At 44.4% G+C, this 22,772-nt stretch overlaps 1 long non-coding RNA gene across 1 annotated transcript in view; it reads right to left on the reverse strand.

The window, feature by feature from the left end:
• LOC146816668 (uncharacterized) overlaps positions 1 to 20,529 on the reverse strand; it is a 65,772-nt gene extending 45,243 nt beyond the window's left edge. Inside the window, exon 1 of the long non-coding RNA XR_014962932.1 lies at positions 20,375 to 20,529. This is a non-coding gene — a long non-coding RNA (uncharacterized LOC146816668). The remainder of the gene's footprint in view (positions 1 to 20,374) is intronic.
• Between the last annotated feature and the right edge of the window lie 2,243 nt (positions 20,530 to 22,772).

The following is a 22,772-nucleotide window of genomic DNA, read 5'->3' on the forward strand; positions in this document are numbered from 1 at the left end:
TTCTACCAATAGGCCGCCTCCTTGGCTCGTTGCTGTTGGGAGCTCAGGGCACTGCAGTTCCTTTTAGTGTTTGGTGCTTAGCACTCAGGCAGATGCTAGGTGGCACTGCAGGTGCTCCTTGTGTCACGACAGTCACTTGGGCGCTCTTGATTCAGGTGCCGGGTGAGTGCCTAAACGCATGTGCCGGTTTCCTTTCTGTTGAGGTGCTCCTCATGCCCGTGATGGGCTTCAGCTGTGTTTTACATAGGAGGGAGGCCCAGGCTGTGGGTTACCACACTCAAATGAGTCCTTAGGTGTGGCTGTTTCTTTTTTTCCATGAGGCTGCAGTGGCCCCTCAGATGCTGCGCGCTGTCATCGGTGAAGATGCCAGTGCGGAGCTTTTTGTGCTGGTGCAGGACTTCTCGCACCCTTGAGAAGCTTCACACATGGTGTTGTGAGCAGCTCCACAGCACTGCTGCTGGGATTGGGGCTGCCTGCATGAGGCTCTGCTTTCTGCAGCCTGGGTACTTTCCTTCACTGGTGAGTGGCAGCCTTCTCACCCGCACCTGCACTGCTGGTGAATCTTACTTCGAGACAGTGGGTCAAGCAAACTTTGGGGCTGCAACAGGTAATGCGAGCTGCTGTTGTGGGGCACCAAGTGGAGCTGCAGACCCTGCCGCAGAAACTGGCAGCATGAACAGACGGAGTCTCCCGCAGGTAGGGATAGGTGGTGCCTCTGAGAAGCAAAGGGCACAGCTGTGTTTTTTTTTTCCTTTCTTCTTTGGGGGGTTCTACTGCCAGTGCAGCCAGGCATCCTTGGCAGCCTCTGTCCCAGTGCAGTAGCCCAACCGGCCGGGTGCAGCATTATCACTGCTGCTCTTCACAGGCCGCAGCTGCTTCTCCAGGCCTGCGGGGTGCCGCAACTATCTTCTTGAATTTGGGGACAGTGCAACGCCACTCATGCAGACATATAACCGCTATTCATTGTTCTCTTTTGGCAGTGGCGGTCTGCAAACTGGCATCAAGGCCGCCTTTGTCGATCTGCAGGTCAGTGTGAGATGCGGGCTATGTATTGTAGGTGTGGTCTTTCCTTCGGCTGCGCAACAGGGTCACTTTTGGGGGATGTCACTCGCCCTTGAGGCACCCGCGGGGCGATCTTTGGTTGTCTTGCCAGCGGGCTGGGCCTCCATAGGCAGCTGGTTGCCTTGCACTGAGTCACTGCTCAGGTGGTGTGGGTGCGCTCTGTGCTCGAGGTGGCATACTACTCCCTTTTTCAATGTGGTCCTATCTTTGGGCCAGTCAGCGTGCTGGCTCACTCATCGCTTGTGGTGCAGGTCGTGAGGGACTCCTTGTTGAGGGCTGATCCTTGAGCCTCTCACCATTTGGCCTTGTGGCTGCTTCAGTGTCAGCACCGTCTCTTGGCCCACGCGGGCATTTTGTAGCAGTGAGTGCCTCTTCCAATGGAGTCGGCGGTGGCCCAGCTACCTCCAGCACTGTGTGCTTCAGCTCTTCTTTCCCTTTCTTAGCCCACAATGGCAGGCAGCAAATGCAGGGAATGTCCTGTGTAGGAGAGTAGGATCTGCTTCTTTTGGTTACCCCTACTTTTTGCTAATGTTTCACTGTTTTTCGACTTTAGTCTGGCTGGGACCCTGCTATTCAGGGCCCCAGTCTAGCTGCTTCCTCTCTAAATTGATTGCATGTACTTTAGGTACACTTCAGATTGGATTCTGGGGTACCCGTATAAGTCCCTAGTATATGGTATATTATGTACCCAAGGCATAGGTACCCCAGAGGCCTACCAGGGGCTGCAGCATGTATTGTGTCACCACTGGGAATCCCTTTAAAATGACACAACAGGTCTGCTACAGCAGCCTGTGAAAGGTGGTGTATGCACCCCATTACTGAGATCTAGGTTACCTATATCTCTCCATATCACTGCACATGTAAACCTATCAGTCACCCCTATAGCAGGCCTTAACAATCCTGAAGGCAGGATGCTAGGTTTCATGTGGGTGGGTGCCCATGCATGAGCAGAGCCCCTCTGCAGCTTTCGGAACCTTTATTCCAGGGTTGTTTGTGATGCAGCCAAACCATATACTCTTAAGTGCATTATAACCTTGCGGTAAATGCTAACTTTGGAATGGCTGCATGGAAACATGTTGTGTTTGGTAAAACACCTAGGAATCATACCCCCACAGTAACTGGTGTGGGAGGTATTATTCCACCCTACTAGAGGGAGAAACATGACAGCACCGGTATACCCGGTACCAGCTTAACAGGTCCTTGCATAACAAAATTGATGCTGCCAGCCACAGACACGAGTCTGCCTCCTGCTGCTAGACGAAACTCTGGCAGGGGAGGCCTGGACAATAGGTTCCCTGTCACAGGAAGGTGTAACCACCTCCCAGACAGGCTTTAGTGTATTGGGGCTGGGTGGGTGCACTCCAAGAGTGCTTTGAAGTCTGCACTGAGGGCAAATTTGGTGTCCCTGTGCATAGTCCAGCTCAAACCGGTTGCAGGGGCTACCAGCCCCTGCTCTGGCATGAAACTGGACAAAGGAAATGGGTGTAGCCATCCCTCTTTCCTGACCCTCCCATAGGTGGGTCCCCAGAGTTTGTCCCACCCCTTCCTTGGGTATAAAGTAGGAACCCCTGACTACAGGACTTTAGATTTACCTGGACAAAACTCTGCTACAGATTTACCAGAACTTCTACTATCTACACGACGTTGTATGACAGAAGAATGACCCTTGGAGCAAAGGAGTTACTCCCCTGCAAGGCAGGCACCAAAGACGCATCTATCCAGTTTGCATTGACGCTGCTCCCGAAGGACACTGATGAATTTGCAACACACGAGGTGGGTTTCAAAGCTTCCCCGAGGCCGATCCATGCTCTCAGCAACTCTGAGATCCAAAGCCCTCGTGGGGACCGTGAAACCCGAACCCCTGGACACCGTGACCATTTGGAGCAGCATATGCTTCTTGGCAATCCCTGAGGCTGTTCTTTGGGCTACTTGTAGTCCAGATCCCGAGCAGTGATTCCACTGAAGATTGCTGGCCTACACTCCTCGAGTGACCAGTGGGCTGGTATCTAGTGAGTTCTCTCGAGGTCCCTTTGCGATCCCTTTTCCGTCAACTTGTGGGTCCCTAAGAAGGGCACTTGTACTTTCAATGACCTTTCCTGATTGCTCCAGATATGCCCTGACTCTCCATTGCTTGGGGAGTCCACAGGACCTTGCTGGTCCACACCGAAGCCATTTTCTTATCACCACATGGGTTGCAGTTGCCAAGGCTTGTTGGTCGTCAATCCGGAAACTGATGCCCCAGCACTCGACATCCTTTGTAGGACAGCTTGCCTGCAGAATGTGATTGTTGTCAACACCTCCTGGTCCCCGTGGCAGTGGAGTCAAGCTTCACCTCTTTGCACCAGAAACACCTGACATCGGTGGGCATTCGTCTATCGTGCCCCTGGTCACTGGCAAGTGACCCAGACTCTGTCCCCTCTGCTTCCAGGTTCTTCACATCTTCGATACAGGCTTAGATCACACTGGACACTTTTCCTTTCCACAGCAGCAGCACTTTGCAGCACATCGCCATTGAAATAAACGATGATTCCCGACACCATTTGACACCTATGCACCCGGCTTTCCTGGGTGAGGTAACATGAGTACTCCGGTGCTCCCGTGGGTGCTGGCCCTAGAACCCCCTAAGTCTAAAGGGGTTTGCTCAAAGTCTTCTTCTAAGTGTTCTTATTCTTTAAAATTCCAACCACGACTTTCCTATTGAATTGTACGGGGCTCGCGGCTGTGTTATCACACTGCACACGTCCCCCGTGGGTCTCCTGTGTTACTACCTTGGGTGGTTCCTTGGGGTCCTTGCGATTCTACATGCTCTAGGCACTGCGTCGGTCAAGTCGTGGTTCTTATACCACTTTCTTAATATATGGTTTGGTCTCCCACTGGGGCCCATTGTATATTGTGCTATATACTGTTGTTTAATAACTGTATTATTGTGTGCCTTGCTCTCTAACTTCATAAAGAGGTTAGTAGAGAGTGTTTAGAAATAAATACATATATTTTATATCTATACCTTGTGTGGTTCTCCTTTCATTTAATTATTCAAGAGGTTATAATCTGGTAAACCAAGCTGCTTTACACTCCTTCAAGACTTAGCCTGAAGGTTGCTCTCCATAGCTACCACTAGGATAGCTTTTGAGTACGCTAAATTGCACCCCTGTCTTCCTCCTAACAATTAGCGTTCTGGATCTTTTATTTACCTACTAAACAGTGGTGGAGGGAAAAAACATTTCATAACATGATGACAATAGTATACCTGAAACTACCACAGACTCCGACTTTAGGTTTGTCAATTTATTATAAGGCCAAGAATAATAAGATGTACACACATCATAAAATTAACATATACAGATATAAGAAGATGAATACAGAGCCGATTCTACGAATATAAGTAATTCGGCATAACAAAAATAGAATGGTTAACTCGAGGATTAGGATGCAACTCAAAACTGACACATAGTCTAGGTCCCTTTTCATCAGAAATAAAACAAATCTGTCCCTACACTGTACTAAGAGGAGATGCTATCTAGTACCCTTCCATCTATTCCCAAAGGAGTCAGCATGTGTTGACTTCCTGAGAAGTACTCACGTCAAATGGGTTAGGGTGCTTAAGGCTAGTAGCGAGTTCTAAGATGCTCCTTTCTCTCCGAAAGCTAGCAAAAGTCTGGGGTCTCTGTCCCTGCGCATCATATAATATAGAATTTGATTCTCAGTTTTATCCTGGTAAAATTTTCCATTGCAACTTTTTTTAAATGGGGAGATTCACACTCTCTAATTAAGTTTTCTTTATTCGGCGTGGTGACCTTGATTCCCAGAGCAGCTGGACACGAAAGACATCCTCCCTTCTCGCTTCCAACCTCAAAGCATTCCTTGTATCTTCTCCAATCTGAAAATAACGAGTTGGCATTCCAATACCTGCAGTAGGGTGAGAACACTGCTATTTCTTGAAAACAACATGCATTTCATTATGTATTTCTCAAGAAGCCAAGGAGGTGCAAAACAAGTACAGTCTTGGGCCTAGGAAATCGGGCAACTTAAACATCAGTCGATTATAGTATGTGATTATAAACTGTCCTGCCCTCTATATATGCAGGCATGACCATACATAGATGATCTTATAACAATAGCACTCCCATAAATGAATAAATGAATCTACTGAGTACATGTCCATGATCATAAAACACATCAAACAATATATTGGTGCGTAAGTGCATGACTACTATGACTATAATGCACCCATACAACATAGAGTGCTGAAAGCGCTCTATCAGTTCCCCCCTCTTATGACTAGTGTCATAACACCATATTACATTCTTTCAGAATTTCCTCCTTGTAGAAAAGATTGACCTAAACAGAAGATGTAGCTTGCTGTTCGTGTCTAAATCTCTCTAATCCTTTAAGATGCTGGCAATGACTGTCTTGCAGTCTTTCCATTTGCTGTTCTTGACATTTTCTTGAAGTCTGACTCTTTGCCATTTGCATGCCTTGATGACTCTCAATAATATAATTATGCAAATGACAGTAATGATAATGGGTTTCAAGATATAACCCATAATTCTCTGTCCCAAACTGCCAAACCAACTGCCAATTTGTCCGAAACCCTTGCCAATGTGAACCCAGAGTCCCTCAGCGGCCAAATTACTCAATTCTTGATGGATATCTGAAATATTGGCAATATATTTCCTTATATCCCGACTATTGTCTGAAATATAAGTGCAGCACTGTTGGACTCTCAAAAGTTTACAGACTACTCCAGCTTTTGCTAGCAGGACGTCTAAAGCAAGACTATTTTGAAGAACCATAGCCCTTATCGAGACCATCTCACCATCCACTAATAACAGGATTTGTGCTGTATTCACGGAGAGTTTATCCACTATCGTTGCCAGCTTTCAAATTTTTACATCATTCAAAACCACACCTAAACTAGGTATCATGGCACCAAACACATCACCAATGATTTCTCCAGCACTTACACCACGTTTTCCCCTATAATAGCTTTTTCCTTCCAAGGGCCACAAATCATCCACATGAAATATCTTGGGAAATACGATGGCTAAATAACATGTCCCGTACCAATTCTTTGGGAGTTTCACATAAGCATTCTTACCACACACAAAATAAACATTAGGCACTATGGCCAATTTATCCAATAGTGCTTTTCTTATGGACTCTTCAATCAGAAAAACACACAATCGCTTTCACCCACGAATATCTTGTCCTTATATGTGGACGGATGTCTAATGCCCAACTTTCCTTTCTGCTGAAAGTCTAAAGCTATGGTTCCTGAACTCCCCTTTGCCTTGTGATCTAATTCTTCCTTGGTCCATGGCAGTGCCTTATGCTTCGGATCTGGATGAAACAAAGTTTGCCTATGTCGATCTTCTATCTGATCTACAAATGTTTTTTCCATGTCAGTTAACATGCAGGTTAAATTTTGTCTGTGTGCACAGGACATATCTAGAGTGATGGTAGGCGCGAAGTACTTAGACATGCACTCTACTTCCTTGTAATAATCATATTTGTTCATGTATTTTAGAACTGGCACTTCAGAGAGTGCCACATCATAATTCGAGAAATAATATTCAAAATAGGCTTTGCTGTAAAACATACTTAATAGTACACTACATGTAATACCATAAGTCACAGGTAAGTGGTGGTATTGTATGCCCTCCTCTACTGAAGCTGGTAATTGCATGCACACATAGCAGTCTTTTGCTTCCATTGTGTCCAAGTACTTGTGCAACAAGCGTGCATATGAATTCAGCGTGAAATCACCCTTTGGCAAATCTACATGCAATCTACGACTAGTTTCCTTGATCATTTCCTTAGCTTTCATAGATGGACCTTCTTCTATATCAACATTTGAACCAGGTGGGGTAAGGGTAGGTTGTTCCCCATTCTTTTCATCATTGGGAGACCCACTCAAAGAAGTGACAATCACCACGATTATGACAAGCTGTATTACTGCTATTAGAGTTCCAATAATACATTTTTGTTTTCGATTAGATGTTTCAGAAGCCATTATTTCACTGTTGTATTTGATACACCAAAGAAACGTTTAGAGTCTCTGTTTTCTTTTCTGTACTTTTAGTTTCAAATTACAATGTCCTTATTGATTTTTTTCACTCGATTAGTGCCGAATTTAGTCCATCAATACTAAGCCTATTGTAGAGAAGTAGTCAGCCCTAATCCTGAATTCTTCTCTCTATTGAAAGGACCCTACTTTTAAATCTTCTTTCACTGGGGGCTAGGTTATCTTCTTTCTAAGGCCTAATGAGTTATTTGATTCGATCACAGTTCAAGCTTCATTTCTAATGAGGTTAGAGCCAAGTATTTGGAGAACCATTTGCAGGATTTCAGCACAAATTTCTCCCAATTCCAAGGCAGTAAGCTGTCGACCAAAATTCAGGAAAACAACTTGATTAAGGATCAAGAATCGAAGTCCACTCAACCTGGGTGGATTCTGACCTTGCAATGTCAAGGTTCCAAAGGCTTCAACTCCCGGGACTAACAGCTGAATATCAATCGAGAGGGTGTCCCCTCCGTAGCTCACTAGGTCCCTGCATCTGCAACCAGATATGTCCACTCTGGAGTTGCATATTTCTGAGACTGTGTTCTTTTTCTTCTTGAGCTTCTTAGATCATCCAGAGTATCTTCTTGTTCACTTTGTCCGGATTCAGACGTTTCACGAATCGGAGCAAGATTTTTCTCACATGCAAGTCTTATGTTCAGCCTTTCTTTTCTTGCTGGCCACTTGTCTGATCTGGCACTTGCTCTCTGCTCTTCCTCTTGGTCTGTTCCTTCTGCACCAGGCCGTTCACTCTGATCTGGTTCACAGGATACTTCCACAATGTCATCAATCTCAGGCTCTGTAGTTTGCTCTTCCACAGTCAGTTCTCTTTCTTCCTGCTCTGGTTCTCTCTGTAAGTCTTCAGATTCAGTTGTTCGTCAAGCAGTTTGAGGAATGTATGCTTCCTCTACCGCAGTGGTCTACAACCTTTTCTGTAGTGAGAGCTACATCTGCTCAAGGAAAGTCTTCCTGAGCTACTAGAATATGTTATAACTGTAAAATAGTGACTACTCTATGACCACCCAAAGCAAGATTATCAGTAGTTACCACCCAAGTATACCAAGTGCGGTTACCAGCAGAAATGCTGGGAAAAAGTTCTTCAATATTAAATGCCTCCCCTTGACTTATGAAGTAACATTCAAATCTTGACATGCCCAGTGGCACAAAGGACATAAGCACAGCAGTACGTCTCCGCAGCTCAGCTTGAATTCTCATTCACCAGTTTCGGAAAATGCACATTTTTCTATCTAATACTACTTTCCACTGTGGGCAAACAAACTCAATTTTCCAGAAGAAACCCCATTTTTGAAAACTAAAACTGCCTTTAAAATATCAGTTTTCAGTTTTTGAGAAATGCACACTCTCAAAACGTCAGCTTGTCATTATCATCATGTACGCCCATGTACAAATGCCTCATATGGACAGACTACTTTGAATTCCCAGGTATTACAGTCATATGCCATGGAAGCTCACCATTGGTATAGGAAACAATGGTCCTAGACTTCTTTAAAGCAACAATTCAGTTATGAAAAACATTCATTAGTCAAAGGGCATCCGGTACATATAGAATTAGCATTGTATCATTAATGTACCACCATTTTCAATGCAAACAAGTGTATCTTCAAAAGAGACAAAGGCACAAAATATCCCTCCAATAGTGACTGTTTATTATTTAGTTACTTTTTATAACAGATCACCATATTCAATGCTCCAAATAGAGAAAGGGGTTGCTCCAAGGGGAGTGTGAAAAAGGAAAGTGCTCATGAGGTAGGACAGATATATCAAGGAGAGGAATCCAAAAGGCAAATTCAATAACCAATCAATTACGCATTCTGGTATCCTTAGTAAAACTGGTCGCAGTTCATAGTGGCTCCAGTTTTACAGATAGGCCTGTCCCTTATGGATTTACAAATATTAATTTCATGATTGTCTGATGACGCACAGAGAACATTCTTCTGTGAAAAGGCAGGGCTCATAAATGTTGATGAAACTCTTAATTTTCTCTGGTCTGGATCATACCCTGTTCTCCTTAGGTCTTGAGCTGATCATGCATCTAACTGACACATTTTCACTCTGACTCCTCCTGCAGTCCCGCACTTCGGTGGGTCAGCACTTATTACAGCTCAGGCCACTGCCGCCATACTTTTTTGGTGACTGTTCACACACACACATGTTGTGACTGATAAAGGAGGGACTGCAAGATGGTCATTCTCCTTGTGGCTTAATTATATTGAGATTGGATACAGATGGTCATGTAGCAGGCCCTATAAGCTGGCACAGTGTGTGTTTGAGTGTTAGTATGAGTTACTGTGATAAGTTTGGCTGGCTGTCACTCTTGGGGTCTTACGATGATCAGTGCTGCCTTCTTTAATAGACACCTTCTCTGAAATTGATACTGAGCTTGACCTCACCTCAGAGAGCTACTTTGAAGGTACTCGTTGGAGACCCCTGCTCTACCGGCTCTGGAACCTTGTGGGTATGTGAAGCATGAATCCAATGTGGCAGTCCCTCACACTTCACTGCTGTATTCGTGACCAATATCACCTGATATGGTCCTCTCCAGCGGGCATCCAGACAGCTCTTTTGCACGTGCTTGGTATTCTGGGAGGCTCTGGCACCTGTACTTGTGGCTAGAAACCTCCGTACATGGACCTAGGTCTAGTCACTGTCTGTAGAGTCTCGCTCATGTGTCCCTCTCCCTCATATGGAATCTGATTAGCAGGATTCAAGCGACACTCGCGCTTCCAATGTCCCGTCTTGTGACAAAAATAGCAGGCAGTCACCTTTTTCTGTAGTGCCACCCACTCACTTGTACTCATTTCTGTACCTCTTCCTCGTCCCTGACCTGGTTGGGTTGCCATTTGCTGACCCATACCTCGGACGCTTCCTCTGCCTCGACCTAAATCTCATCCAACCCCCTGCATGTAGTCTGCACTTCTCAACTGAGCCAATATCACCTTGTCTTTCAATTTCTTCTGTGCTGATTCTACTTGATCACTACAATATTTAGAATACCGCAGTATTTCATCCACCGACTTATTCTGCCAACAGATTAAGTAGTGCTGTATCATCAGACTAATATCGGATTTCAAACCCAACACAAACTTGGAGACAAACTGTCCCATATTCTTCTGATCAATAGTATCCAATCCACAATGCTGTTTAAATGCCAATAACAATTGTTCATAATAATCATGGACTGATTCCTTAGGCTCTTGAGTCATACTATCGATTTTAAGCCAATCCACAATCTGCGGCGCTATCTTCGACTGCAAACAAGTAATTATTTGGTCATATTTCCTCATGACATCAGGTGAGGGACCATGCGTTACAGAATCTCTAGGTGGTTCTGCTGTTGGCCACTCAATAGCAATTTTGCATGCAGACCACAAATCTGCCAGAACCACTATATCACACAAAGTGTTCAAATCGATCCACAACACCTTCGAGATCTTGACAAACCGGTCTATCTGCTATACCATTCCGCAGGTTTTTCCCTCAGCTGAGGAAAATCATTCGTAAAAGCAGCCAAATCACCTCTGCTCCATGGCACGTGTAGATTACCCTCCATTTTGCACTTCTCTTAAAGGGAAATTTCCAGTGGCTTCCATCCCTCCCCCCTGAGGTGAAGAGGTACCTATTACGGTCTTAGCGCTTTTCTTTTTGGCCCACCTCTCTTCCCATCTGTCTAACGCTTTCCAAGCTCGCATGCCTATTACCAGTTCTCTAATCTGAGCTTTCAACCCAACAGTTCGCTTTTCCTCCAAATCCTTGTCTGTGTAATTCAATCTGCAAGAACCCTGCATCATCTTGGTCTTTGTCAAATCAACATCGTACTTTCGTGCTAACTGCCATAGGGCATCATAATCCCGCCTTGCCTTTCTGGTAATGTCCTTGGCTACAAACAACAATTCATTAGGGTCATATGTCTCAATTCTTTCCAGAGGCAAATTCCCTTCTACCACTTCATCTATTTCCACCTTCAATCGAACTACATCCAACATTGGCGCTTTTATTGCACTCTGCAACATTTTCTGGTTTCTTTACCTTTCTACATCTTCTCTGTCACAACTCTGTGTTCTCCTCGGTATAGCTCCTTCTTCCCTCTTTGCTGCTGAACAATCTTCTCTATCCCAGCTCCTACTCCTCCAGTGATTACCTGCACACACACCTTGCGGGCCACATAGTATCCTAGAAGGCTCTGCCATCATTATTTCTTCTCTTGGCAACATTGACTCTCTCACTGGTTGTACCCACATTCGGAGGTCTGACCTAGAATTTGTCAAGATTCCTGTTTCTGACCCATTATCCATTCATGATCGATCTGCAGTAGCAGATAATGGAGTACTGTAAGCCACGGGTACCTGTCCTAAACCCACTCCCGCTTGTGTAAGGCTTCCCCCAGATATTATCTCTTCCCTGTCACTGGTGTATTGCTGACTGTCATTCTGTCTCTCATCAGGAGTATATGTGGGGACTACTGGTCCAATGGTAACTGGCACTGACAGGGCATCTGGTAACTGTATATTCCCTGCAGACTGGGCTGGTTTGTAATTGGGGTATCGCATTCCCCCTGACCCTCCTGGGATCCGTACCATGGCTATTTGTCTCCTGACTTCTTTGGAGTGTTCTTCCAATCCCACCTGCCCTGCTCCCACTGTCTCCTCTAGTGGTTGCGATCTCTCTGTCTCTGTCTTGGAGTCACAAGGTGGAGGTCGTTCTGCTAACAGCCTGTCCAGAAAACTATCGTCTGTATCACTATTCTCATTTTTCTTACTCTTTCCCTCTGATTCTCCTGCTAACATTCGAAAGGGATACAAGCGCTCTCCTTCTATCGTGTCTACTCTCCATCGTTTCAGCTGTGCATCCCATCTGGCATCTTGATATGCCTTCATTGCTCTCCTCATTCGTCCCTGTGATGTCTCTCGTTACTTTGCTAATGCAGCTCTCATCCAAGCGTCTAAAGCCTCAAATTGTGTGGGTCGAGGTGGAGGTTTAATGGCAGCCATCACCCCCCTCAGCTGGTACAAAACCTCCATACGAAATGACCCATAATGAGGAAAGCCAATTTCCCTTCCTTCTCTGTGATTTTATGCCAATTCTGAAGCCAAACAATTGTATGCAAACCCACATTCCTTGCCATATAATGTGCAGGAGTCACCTCCCCTCTGTCACCTCTGCACAAATCTCTCAACATCCGAAAACAACACATCATGACAATCGATCAATTTGCAACCCACAATCCAATAGTCCACAACAAACGCAAGCAACCAATCCCAGAGCGGCGTTATACCAACCGACCAATCCCAGCGCGGCGCACCCTGACGTCACAACTCACTCCGTGCAGCGGCTCACCCGCCTTTACAATTTCGCTTCGTACACTCGCTCACACTTTCACTTCTACAAGTTATTAACCAAGTAACTGGTCCTACCACAGTCACAATAACTTACAGTTACAATAACTAGTAATTGTCTGTCCGCTAAAAGATCGATAGCACACTCACACAAGAACACGCATCTGCTATGACCTCTGGCCTGCGTTGGTCACTTACTCATTGCGATCCACCCCCAGTACCTGAGGTCTCTCACAACAAGTGATTCCCGCATTCACACAAAGTTCCCGGACACAAGTGAACAGTCGACAGTGCTTCACGACTCCCACAATTACTCAGACAATTACATTACAATGCTATCCCTGTATCTTGGACTTCTCTTGAGCCCGTTCACCAAAATTACCTGATCCGCACTTGCTCGAACCAGTACCAATAACCACAGTCACTCAACATGCATCCCAACTCCGCAAAACATCATACAAATAAAACACACCGCAATCTAACACTCTTCTCAAAACCTTTCATACTCACGCCGGCCTTCTAGTTCCGCCGCATCGTCACCGTCTGCCAGGTTCCGCCACTCTTCACCGATGTTCTGTCTGCCACATCCGGACCTCAATTCCTCCTACTCTGCCCTATATTTCTCCTTTTCCCTCACTATTTAGGGGTAAAACATCCACTGCTACCATTTGATTATGCTAAATTGCACCCCTGTCTTCCTCCTAATAATTAGTGTTCTGGATCTCTTATTTACCTACTAAACAGTGGTGGAGGGGAAAAACATTTCATAACATGATGACAATAGAATACCTGAAAGTACCACGGACTCCGACTTTAGGTTTGTCAATTTATTATAAGGCGAAGAATAATAAGATGTACACACATCGTAAGATTAACATATACAGATATAAGAAGATCAATACAGAGCCGATTCTACGAATATAAGTAATTCGGCATAACAAAAATAGAATGGTAAACTCGAGGATTAGGATGCAACTCAAAACTGACACAGTCTAGGTCCCTTTTCATCAGAAATTAAACAAATCTGTCCCTACACTGTACTAAGAGGAGATGCTATCTAGTACCCTTCCATCTATTCCCAAAGGTGTCAGCACGTGTTGACTTCCTGAGAAGTACTCATGTCAAATGGGTTAGGGTGCTTAAGGGTAGGAGCTAGTTCTAAGATACTCCTTTCTCTCCGAATGCTAGCAGAAGTCTGGGGTCTCCGTCCCTGCGCATCATATAATATAGAATTTGATTCTCAGTTTTATCCTGGTAAATTTCTCCATTGCAACTTTTTAGGTCTCGCCTGACCCAGCGCACGCGCTGGTCTGGTGAGACTTATTGAGAGGGATCCAAAAAGTGCTACCAGGCCAGCCTAGAGCTACAGTGCACGTGCGCGGGTGCGCGCGCCGCGCTTTACCGCAATTACTTTTACTTTCATGGCCCTTTTGATGTTTGATCGCGATCACTTTCGCGGCCGCACGGCCCATTGGCATAGCCAATAGGTCTCGCTTTTGGGACCTTATAAGTATTTACTTGTGCAACTGTTGCATGGCTAAATACTTATAAGGTCCCTAAGGCGAGACCTATTGGCTATGCCAATGCTTGTTCTAAAAGGGGAGGTTCACACTCTCTAATTAAGTTTACTTTATTCGGCGTGGTGACCTTGATTCCCAGAGCAGCCAGACATGAAAGATATCCTCCCTTCTCGCTTCCAACTGTCTTCAAAGCATTCCTTGTATCTTCTCCAATTTGAAAATAACGAGTTGGCATTCCGATACCTGCAGTAGGGTGAGAACACTGCTATTTCTTGAAAACAACATGCATTTCATTATTTATTTCTCAAGAAGCCAAGGAGGTACAAAACAAGTACAGTCTTGGGTCTAGGAAATCGGGCAACTTAAACATCAGTCGATTATAGTATGTGATTATAAACTGTCCTGCTCTCTATATATGCAGGCATGACCATACATAAATGATCTTATAACAATAGCACTCCCATAAATGAATAATTGTATCTACTGAGTACATGTCCATGATCATAAAACACATCAAACAATATATTGGTGCGTAGGTGCATGACAACTATGACTATAATGCACTCATACAACAAAGAGTGCCGAAAGCGCTCTATCACTTTTCAATAAAGGTTGTCTTAAACCTATTCATCAATAAGGGTTGTTTGGACTGGTACAAGGTGCCCACTACAACTAGTGGACAGCATATACCAGACCAACTTCTCACACCCTGTACAGGGGCTATTCTTCTCCCCTCATGAGAAAAGCAGCAAACGGTCGACAGCTCTCGCGGGAATTGACCCTCTCATCACCATTGTAATGTTTTGGGCCCTGAGCCCACATGCTAGTAAAATCATGACACAGACACCATGGGTATAGTTGGTTAATTGGCCACAAGCACGTGCACCTGGGCCCTTTCATTAGCAGGGTCACGTCACTCGTGACACCTGTGATGGATGGGTGTCGGGTGTATGTGTGTCCACTCCCACGAGGGAGTGGCTGACTACCCAAGTGTCTGCTGAGAAACTAGAACGGGTCCAGCACGACACTACAGGGTCGATGGGCTAGATGTTCTCTGAGTGAGCAAGGAGGTGGAAAGTAATAGGTAATCAGAGAGGGGTGCGACTGCAGATGGAGGGAGGAGAGAGTGGTTCCATCTGGGGGATAGCTGAGGCAACGGCACGTCTGTGACGACCACACTTCTTCAACTGAGAGTCCGTGCGGCACCTGACTTTTTCACCAGCATATGCTAAGCTAATTTGCTTCCCCATTGCTGCTTCAGCATAATGAGATGCCAGACTCACATCTCTCTCACACTCATGCCTCCTCAAAGCAGAGAGCCAGTGCCATGCTCAAACTCACCACCCCATGCCGCAGAGGCACTAATGAGTGACTGTACCAGGCATAACCACATCCAATGTGTAAAAAAGAAATCTACTCCTTTGTCAACGTCGCCACTTCTGTAATAAAAAAAAACACGCCTTCAAATATGCTTTCTTTCCAAGCTCACTTTGTTATGAGCCTCATACACCATGGTTCAGATGCCTTCTACCTCCATTACTTACAACTACTTTCTATCTCGCATTCTAAACCAATATTCTAACATTAACATTAAAGATATATGCTCCTCGTTTCCAAAATGCCGATGCCTAAAGCTGAGGTTTGGTGCCCGTGCTGACACTTTAGGGCTGAATATCAAGTCTGCATTTCTGGAGTACCCCTCAGGCCTCCTTAATCAACTTAGGGCGAACAAAGCAAACACAAGGAAATGATGGATGGAGCGCTGAAACTTTTCAGACACTCACCCCCAGTCACAGATCTGGGTTGAATCCAACACCATTCTTTAGCTCACTTCGCCACCTCAGTTCAGACCCAGCTATATACAAATCAGTCTTGACCCTGTGCCCCATGGGAACGGTCCAGCCCGAACTGCCAAGCCAGGTCTTCCCTGAACTGGAAACAAGCATCTTGGGACCGGTTTCTGGGTAACACCCTTCTTCAGCCAGGCTAGCTTGAATCCAGTGGCTAAGTGAGCAAGGGACCCACGTCTGGGCATACCCTGCCAACTTAGGGCGAACAAAGCAAACACAAGGAAACGATGGACGGAGCGCTGAAACTTTTCAGACACTCACCCCCAGTCACAGATCTGGGTTGAATCCATCACCATTCTTTAGCTCACTTCGCCTTAATCAACTGCCAGACAGTTCCTTCCCCTTTGTCTTTCTCTGGGGAGTTCCTCTTCTGTCTTTGTGATGGTTTCCTGTATTTCTTTTCCTCCGACTTTGACCTGTTTTTGCTTTTCCCTCTAGAAATATCCAATGAGGAAAAATAAGTGCAATCCCCTAAAATGAGAGACAGCTGCTCAAATTAGGCACCTGTAGGTGTATTAACCCAATGCGTTGTGCCAGTCTTTCATAACTGATGAAACAGTTCAAATGTCTGAAAATGGTTTACATCTTGAAGAATTGGCAATGATTAAAACCCCAAAGTCGCCAATATTTAATTCTGGGACACAACGAACATTAAAAAAACACATTCCGTTCTTTCAAATATTTGTTTCTAATTGTGAATAGTAAACTAAATGAAGCCGACACATTTATGCACAAGGTTCCAATGAGTGAACTGAAGGTGCAGGCTGGAATCACTTCATAATTGTGCTGCAGTATATATTAATTCAGATATATTTACGTGCAGCCCTGCTGCCAGCACTGAATTTGAACTTCTTGCGAGTGACAGATAATCAGGAAGGGGAGAGTCCATGGAAGGAGAGAGGAGTCCAGACTGGGGGCAGCCAAGGCAATGGCACATTCCCACTTTAAGACTTTATGCACATATTTCTATAGGCCCGAGGGTGCTTCCCGAAGCCTGGTTAGAACATTTTCGCATGCAGTGCAAGGTACTGGACAAGCAGTCTGAAGTTGTCACGTTGTACAATTTGCACATTGCAGTCACTGTTGCACATATTAATGTGGTAAGATATGGGACAGTTTTTAATGTGTTTAATTCTTCAAGACTATAACTTCCCACTGCTTTATAAACCATGCTTTCTCACTAAATTCTTTGGCTTTAAAATGCATCATTTGCCTATCTTTTCCATTCGGAACTTCAAGTTTGTCCATTAAACTTGCTCACTACATAAAAGTCATACACAACTTTTACGTCTTACCACTTTCAGATGTCACCAGCTGCCACTGAGTAGGGTTTGTGGGAGGGAGGAAAGAGGAGCCGGCTTGCTTCTTCCATCTTCTCTCCCACCTCCCACCAATTGGACAAAAGTCCTTCAAGAGGAGGGGCATAGCTAAGTAGGTACTGAGGACAGTAGTAGCCTTAGTCTCTCCGGTTGTTATATTCCCAAGTTAGGCCCATGTAGCAAAGCAGCTAATTTCTGACATTGTCCTCACCAATAACATTCTCAGCTGTGACCTTTTAAACATATTTACATGCATGACAATGTTGGATTAGTTTCCATGAAACTAAACCTGGTTATACATCTAGCTTCACACAACATTATCACAACGCCCTGAACATCATGCACAAGGTCTCTTTTTGCACTATGTACAAATGTCATCTGACAGGGCTATCTACATATTCATAACATCGCTAATCTATATGCACATCGCAAGGCTGCTTTCTATTATAAAAGATGAGTATCCTGATAGATTAGCAGAGGAGGCACTTCTGCAGACACAGAGCTCCGTGCATGCTGAGAAATCAACATGCATCGGTCTGACATCTCGTGAGGGGTGTCCAGTTCATGACCATGACAGGGTCCTTCACTCTATCACATCAGGTAATGAGTTTTGGATCGTCCTTTGGGGGGATTCTTAGCTTTACACCTACACACACACTCTAGGTACACTTAGACGAGGGATTGCATCGTAAAACTACGCTGATTACTGCTTTGTGTTCTATGCCTGCATATCTCCATTGTTTTAGCACCGTGGTAGAGCTTTATCTACTAATTACACTTTTGGTGCTTGTAATCACGTTTATCTGCTTCTGTCTACTAATCATTGCAGCACACATATTTTCTGCAAGAATAACATTGGTTCAATAAATATTATTGAAAAAGTACCACTGTGTATTCTCCTTGATCCCTGAGGGGTTAGCGTTGAGCTTTGCCATGTTCAGTGGTTGCCAGAAACCATTTGCTCCCTGGTAGGTTAGGGAGGCTCATGATGGCACTATGAGCTAGCTGGTCTATAGGCCAACATATCCGGCAGGGTGTACGGGATCAGTCTTGACACCAAGCCCCTAGTTTACGTTGTCAAAACAATGTCTAGATCCCACGGATTAGTAGGAACTACACAACACGGTAGCCAGACACAACAGGTTGATCAATGGATGGACCTGGAATGTGCATTATGTCACTAGTGACGTACCCCGCATATAGGCAGGATGCATAGCCAACCTACATGCCATTTGTAATGGTATGCATTAATAGTTAATAAACACAATTGCAGTTGCTATCTATTTATCAGTGACCAGAATAGACTTCGTTTAGGGATTACTAGGGGTCGCAATTGTGCCTCGTGGCTCGCTGTTTGTGATCCCCTGGACAGAGTGACAAAAGCAAGAAAAGAAGGAAAACAGTGCTCTCATAAGCACTGTTTACTTTCTGCAGTTTCTACTGTGGTATTCCCTTTCTGTTTGGTAAAAAAATGCATTCAGTGGTGCAGCACTTTCTAGAATACATCACAAAATTAAACAAATTCAAAATACACATTGTTACTATGCTTCCGGATTGAAACCTGAAGCACAAGGGTTAGACCTATCAGCCTTGGGGTGGTCTTCCTGCAAACCTTTTTCCTTAACCCTCCTATTTTTGCAGAATTCGTTTTTGCTGGCTTTAGGACTCTTATGCCTTACCATTGATATCTAGTGCTAAAGTGCTTATGCATCGTCCTTTAAACATGGTTAAATTGGCTTATACCCGATCGGCATATTTAATTCACTTATAAGTCAAGTAACCCCTTAAAACATGTCCCGAGCCTGCCACTAAAGCCTGAATGCAGCATTAAAAAATGCCAATTCGAATTGGCAATATAACCTCCTTGCCAAGCCTTAAACTCCCCCCCTTTTTTTTTGCATATAGGTCACCCCTAAGGAAGGCCCTAGGTAGCCCATAGGGCAGAGTGCATTGAAATTAAAAAGTTGGACATGTACTTTTAAGTTTTATGTGTCCTGGTAGTGAAAGACTCCTAAATGTGTTTTTCACTACTATGCTGCCTACCTCCACAAAATGACATTGGGTTGCCTTATTATAATATAATATTATTAATGAGTGCTAACTTTTCACTCGGAACAGGTAAGTATTTTGTAATATAGTACTTATTTAGTGTTTCATGTGTGATTCTGTATGCTCAATGTGAGTTTCCCTTGGCCTGTGTGTTTGTCTTTGATTAGCACCATGGAGATAAAATGTTACTGTTCTGTGGATAGCCAGTTGCACCTGGCTCCTGCTCACTGATGGATGGGACATTATTTTCTCTGGATTAAACTTATTCCTATTTACATTGGATCTCTCCATGGATTTATTTACTTAATTTTACACTGGCGACGAGGATGATGAAACTAACTCTGCGTTTCCAGATAGAAGAAGATAAGTCCCAACATCACCTTTAAACCAGGATCTTCCCTTTAAGGACCTTAATCAACTGCAACTCATGTGAGTGTCTCTCAAATTTAATATTGAGAAGTGAGCATTCGCCACATGCCTCACCTATTCCTTTGATTTATTTTGGAAGGGTTGGGAGGCTTCGATGTGGGCTCTTTAAAGCGACTTTCTTTCATTATATCTGGGTTTTATAGGGCAACTGCCGCTCATCTCACCTCTTATCTTAAAGATTGTGAAGTTGGGAGATTTTGAAGCCTGCCCTATATCCTAGTGATATTATTTCGTGGACATTTCTTTTTTTTTAAGAAAAAAGAAATTAATGGCTTATCATCACTATGCTGTGAGTTGTCCTTATTACTCATAAGCTACACTTTGGAAAATTTGAGTTCTTAAGTTATTGATTGCTACCTTAGCACAAAGAAATTGTTCCTCTCTGTTTTTCAATAACATTTAATATGACTGTATAAACCTTCAACAGCAGTGAGAAATTGCAGGAAACGTGCCGTTTTGGTTTTCTCTCTCGATCTTCTGTTCTCATTGAGATTAGTATTTTTGACCCCATGCTACAGCAGCGTTTAGAATTTGGCGTGTAAATTACTGTCAGTGCTCAAGAAATGCGAAGAAAGTGCTGAGGAATTGCGAGGAAAATGTTGAATGGGTAACATTTAATATTATCAAAGGACGCTGGCACAAGGTTCTGCATCCTTTGAGCTCCAACCGCCTATCTCGCATACTTTGCATCACTTAAAGGACACTAGCACACGTATTTTCAACCGCTTACCTGCATCTAGGATACCGCCTATCTCGCAGACTCTGCATCGTTCAAAAGTCATCTACGCACGCATCTACAAACGCTGAGCTGCTTCTAGGGTACGTGAAGATTCCACCCTTCGTGTGTTCTCTTCACCATTTTGCCCCTTAGTTCTCTTTCGATGTACTGCTGCATCACCGCTTGGCGACACGTAACGGTGTTTACATACGTGGCGCTGCGTGGTCTCCATTTTGTTTCTCCACGTAATTTCCATTGTTGTTCTGGGAGAGAAGGAGCCATCGGACGCTGGTGATGAATCACATCAAACAATATTACCGAGTGTTGTAAGAATCGGAAAAGACAAGTAACTGAAACAAGCATTTGCAATGCAATAGGTCTCGCATCTGTTGCAGTTGGAGCTACTGGCATTGTAAATGGCAGTGTTTTTTATCAATGTTTTTATTTGCAGGGGAGTGATTATTTAAAAATTACACACTATACCAAATTATAAGCTATTCTAGCGACTGTACAGTAAAGCTATGGCTATTTTAACATAAAGGAGTGTGAATGGAAGAATAAAAATACAAAAAACAGGATCTAAAAATTTACGATGGAATGTATAGCAGGGGACAGGGACTACCGATCACAACAAATGTACTTGAAGTGATTGGGACATCATATGCAATAAAAAAATCGGTAGTACGGGGTGTCAGCGAGGCTTGTTTAAATGTTGTTCAGCTGGTGAAGTGGTCAGCTCTGTTCGCAGATGCAAAGTGGTGAAAGGTGAAGTATTCAGCCGTGTTTGCAGGCACAAAGGGATGAATGGTGAAGTGGTCACTCTCTTTAGCGGTGAACATGCTCTTTACTGTTGCTCATGGGCATCAAGAGACTCTGCCAGGTCTAAGGCATTCCAGAGACCTTATATGATGGCTGGGGTTTGTAAAATAACCTACATTAAACACCACTAACAGAAGAAGCGATTTCTGCAACATCACATGATTTTTCTCCAAAATGTGTTTTTTCAGTTTTACTTTTTGGATTCCTGGGATGCTCTGGCATAAGATTCCCAGTTCCACCATGATTCATTTGGTACAGTAAATAAACACAATAACCAAAAATACTCTCAAACTGCAGTTTAACGGAGACGTGGTTTTCTGTGTAACAGACAAACGCCTGACCATGGTCCAAGCATGGGCACGTGCCACCTAATCTAGAGACACTTCTCTCACAGGAGTTGTGCCAACTCACCTGCAGCCAAAGCTATGGGTCACGGGAAAATGGGATGGAGAGTAAGGGGGTACAGGGAGAGAGAAAGGGGGCACAGGGAGAGAGAAATGGGGGCATGGAGAGAAATGGCGGACCGAGAGAGAACGGGGGAAGAGAGGCTGGAAGGGTGAAAACGAAAGGGAGAGAGGGCACTAGTGAGGGGGTTACCGGAAGGGGAAGGAGGTGGACAGGTGATATACATTTTAAAAAGCAGGTCTTTGGCAGTAGGTGATGACTGCTGGCAAGGACCAACACCCGGAAAGGAGGTTTGACATCCGAGCCCCCACTATTATAATGTGAAACTATCATGCAACTACAATATCACAAAAAGGTGCTAGTTTTCCAAAGACACATGACCCGCCTGATGTACACACTACAAGATTCTTATAGGTCCCAAGAACATAAAGACAAATTCATCTGGCACATTGGAAAAAAATTATACTTTTCAAATAGCCCTCCGTATTAAATTTGCTCCATTTCTACGCTCGGTTAACAGATATAACTACTACCCAATCAATGGTATTCAATTGATCCACCTCGGAAGAATGAAGGCTGAGGCAGACTTGCCGGGAGTGTAACCTCTGCCCCTTACAAGTGTACGTCTCACTGAGCCCTTCTGCCGGTATTGTGTTAGACAGCTGGTTACAATTCGATCAGTTGAGCCCCTTATGTGTAGCCTTTAAACAGAAACACAGCAAAGCCCGCTTTTGTATTCGCCAGATAACTAGGAAAACCAGCTTTACACGAGGCGCAAGCAGCAACCGGAGTCACAGAGGTAGAGAGACCAGCTTTGGCTCCGCCGTTATGAATAACTTAATATCCACGTACCTACCAAACATGAATGTGTCCTTCTATAATGGATGTGGTATACATGTAAAGTGCTCCAATACCTACGGATTGAATTTGCGCTAAATAAAAAAAAATAAAAAATAAATACAAACACCTAACAGATCTGTTCCAGGTCAGGCAGCGGAGTCATAGTTCGCCCGACCCTTGTGAAGACAGAGCAGCCATACCTGAAAATCAGCAGGGCAAGGGCGAGGATGTGGTCCGTCGGCTAAACTGCCGACTTTGGTGCTCGAAACCAGAGTTTGAGCCCCGAGGTCGCATCAACATCCTGTGATTCTGGGCAAATCACTTAATCTCCCCGTGCCTGAATGTG

The sequence above is a fragment of the Triturus cristatus genome, chromosome 6, assembly GCF_964204655.1.
Source record: "Triturus cristatus chromosome 6, aTriCri1.1, whole genome shotgun sequence".
Taxonomy (NCBI): domain Eukaryota; kingdom Metazoa; phylum Chordata; class Amphibia; order Caudata; family Salamandridae; genus Triturus; species Triturus cristatus.